Here is a 3203-nt window from a genome sequence, read left to right as displayed (position 1 = left end):
CATCTGTGGCCCAAGCCACCAAGCTTGGGCGACTCCTGTGACAGCTTAACTTCATTTGGGGCCAGTCCTGGCCATGATACATCCTTGCCTGCTCTGAAGTTACATCCTCATACACAACCCTTCAGACTCCGAGATGCCATAATTACATCATCATCTCACTGGCTTAGGCATCTACCATCTGCAAAACCTGCAACCTTTTTTCTTTTCAGGCTTGATGTATAAACTCATAGTCATATTTAATTCTCATTTCAATACTATAAAACAATATTGGCTCATACTTCCTTTTTGGGGAAATTAAACCTACTTGCTTTACTTATTTTTTTTTAAACACTGAAGTCACACAGCATTTTTAATTCATTTTTAAGAAGAGGATAATTCAGTCTACTAATATCGCCTGAGTAGCAGGCTTGCTATAGGTAAGGTAAGCTAAAAGAGTAAAAATCCAATAATAATGCACATAATTTTTCAGCAGGTCACACTACTATAGCAGATGATAATAAATCTATTAGTCCATTTATTGATTTATTCTAAATATATTTATGATGCTTCATCAATATTTGAGGCAGTATGAGAGACTGTAGGAATAAAATAGTGGAAGAAAAGAAAATATTCTCCCTGCCTTATAAGGATTATAGTGTAGTCATCATTAATACTGAAAGGGCACTAATTTCATCTTTGGGAAAATAGAGAAAGTAAGACTTCAGCATTGCCTTTTAAAAGTGTTTTAAACAGAGCTAGGAAAGGACGTGTACATACACCTACCTAAGATTGTGCTCGATTGCTGAAAATCAAAAGTACATATGTTAGGCTCTGAGAGTGATTGCGCAATTACCACAGTCAGGAAATCTGGAAAGGAAAGTCATAACGGACCTGGTACTTGAGCCAGGACCCAAGGGAAACGAAGGACCTTGACAAACGGAAAAGAAAAAGACACCCAGTACCATCTCCAAATCACATTTAAAAGTGGGAAGATCAGGTCTCTGGATGCACAATGGTTTGTGGTTGAATTCTAGCCAGAGGACGGGTGGTTCAAAGCCACCCAGAGGTACCACAAGAAAGGCTCGGCATTTTGTGTCTTGTGAACATTGTAACCAAGAAAACCCTGTGGAGGAGTTTTACTCTGAGACACACAGGCTCTCAATGAGTTGAGTTATCTCTATGAAGATGAATGTGGCCATTCATAAACAAACTAACCATCAGAGAAGTGGAAAATGCCTGAAAATGGAAGAAAGTCAGAGAAATTTTAAGAGGAGCAAAAACAGTTTTGCTTCCTAAATACATGAGTAAAATAGAGCGTGAGGTGTTCAAATTTTACCTATGATTTACTTCTTTATGGAGCTGCTCTCAGCTAAGTTCTCAACTACGACATAATCGATTCATTCATAACCTATAACACTATCACTCATTCGCCTTTTATCATGAAAAATGATATTTTTATACTGCTCTCTCCTTTGGCCTCCCACATAGTTATGGAGAATGAAGTGTAGGAACTCTTCTTTCCAAAACAGACACTTCATATAATCCCAGTGGAAGAGGAAATTGGCACAATCTTTCTGAAAGGTAATTTGGGGATAAGCATCAAATGTCTAAAAATGAACAAGCCATCTGGCTTGATGAATCTACTTCTAGGGATTTATCTAGAGAAATAATCAGGAAAATTTCACATAGGTTTGGGTGAAATATGTTCATTATAATACTGTATATATAATACTTAAATAAATTTAAGACAACTTAAAGATCCAAAACAATGAAAACGGTCAGCATATAGCATATGCATTGAAGAAGCTGTTCTTGAGGGTGTTCAAGAACAAGATAATATTCTTATAATATAGTTTGTTAAAAAATGCAAACTATAAACAATATTATGTCATAGGTATAAAACATTACACATATATAAAATATACATAGAAAAGTTTTCATGTTTTACATATCAATACCAGCTATGTCTTCATGATTGAATTATGAATCAAATGTCATCCTCTCCTATGTTACCTGTATTGTTTCAAAATTTATATAATTAATATCTATTGCTAGTTCTTAGGGGGAATGAATCAGAAAATTATATGGTTTCTATACTAGGAATAAGAAATTCAAGAGGAACGGCTTAACATTGATGGTCAAAAAGAACATTTCAAGGTCTATCTTGAACAGCAAATTTGTCTGTGTAAGGATGACATGTGTTGTTTTTGTTCTGTTGGGTGCTTACCCATAGAGACCCTCTAAGAGCAACAGAGTTAAACACTGCCCAGTCCTGGGGATGTTAGCTACACACCTACGAATAAGACCAGTTAACACAAGTGTCCGAATTTACACACAAACTACTAAAAACGATGATGAAGAAATTGAAAAAGTCTTCTAGCTTCTTCATCCTGAAATTTATCAAGCATACAATTGAGATGCGTTGGTAATTACTGGTAATCAGAATGTGAATACTGGCAACAACAAAAAAGAGAAAGGCTTTCTAATTGGAAAATTAGGCATTGATGATAGAAAGGGAGCTGGAGATCACATAATAGAAATTTGCAAAACCAATGATTCTTCATTACAAATACCTGTTCCCAACAATATGAACCATGACTACACACATGGACTGCGCCAGATGGAATACACAGGAAACTAATTGACCATGGCTATGAAAGAGACAGCAGAGAAGTGCAGTATCATCAGCCAAAGCAATGATAGAAGCCCACTATGCAAGAGACCACTAAGTTCAGATGTGCAAGGTCTTGTTGAAGTTGAAAATTTTCTTTAAAGTATACCAGAATCAAATTATGGCCTTGAATACATTCCATCATCTCATAACCAGATTTTATTCATTGAGCATTAGCCAAAGGCCAAGTAAATTGTGTGATGACGTTGAAAAATCACACATGAAGAAAGGAAATAAAAAATAAAAATCAAATAGTCACTAAAAATGCAAGTACAAGAAAGAAAGAAAAGAGAAAAATAGATGAGAGAAGAGACTCTAAAATTTGCTCTTGAGTGTGGGGTAGATAAAGTGAATGGAAAAATCATGAAATAAAGTTGCTGAACAGAAATATCAAATGATACATGGTGTCACAAGATGCACAATCAATAATTGCTTAACACTCTAACATTTTCAAATGCTCGGTTTATTCACTGCAAGCACATATCAAACAATCTAACAAAGCTAATTTTAAGTCAAACTATAATATCATTTCAAACAAATATCAGGTAAAGGG

This window comes from Echinops telfairi, unplaced genomic scaffold (assembly GCF_000313985.2).
Source record: "Echinops telfairi isolate 266 unplaced genomic scaffold, ASM31398v2 ScPeMD7_7469;HRSCAF=8507_1, whole genome shotgun sequence".
NCBI classification, from domain to species: Eukaryota; Metazoa; Chordata; class Mammalia; order Afrosoricida; family Tenrecidae; genus Echinops; species Echinops telfairi.
The sequence above is the reverse complement of the archived record's forward strand: the minus strand, read 5'-3'. Positions refer to the sequence as shown.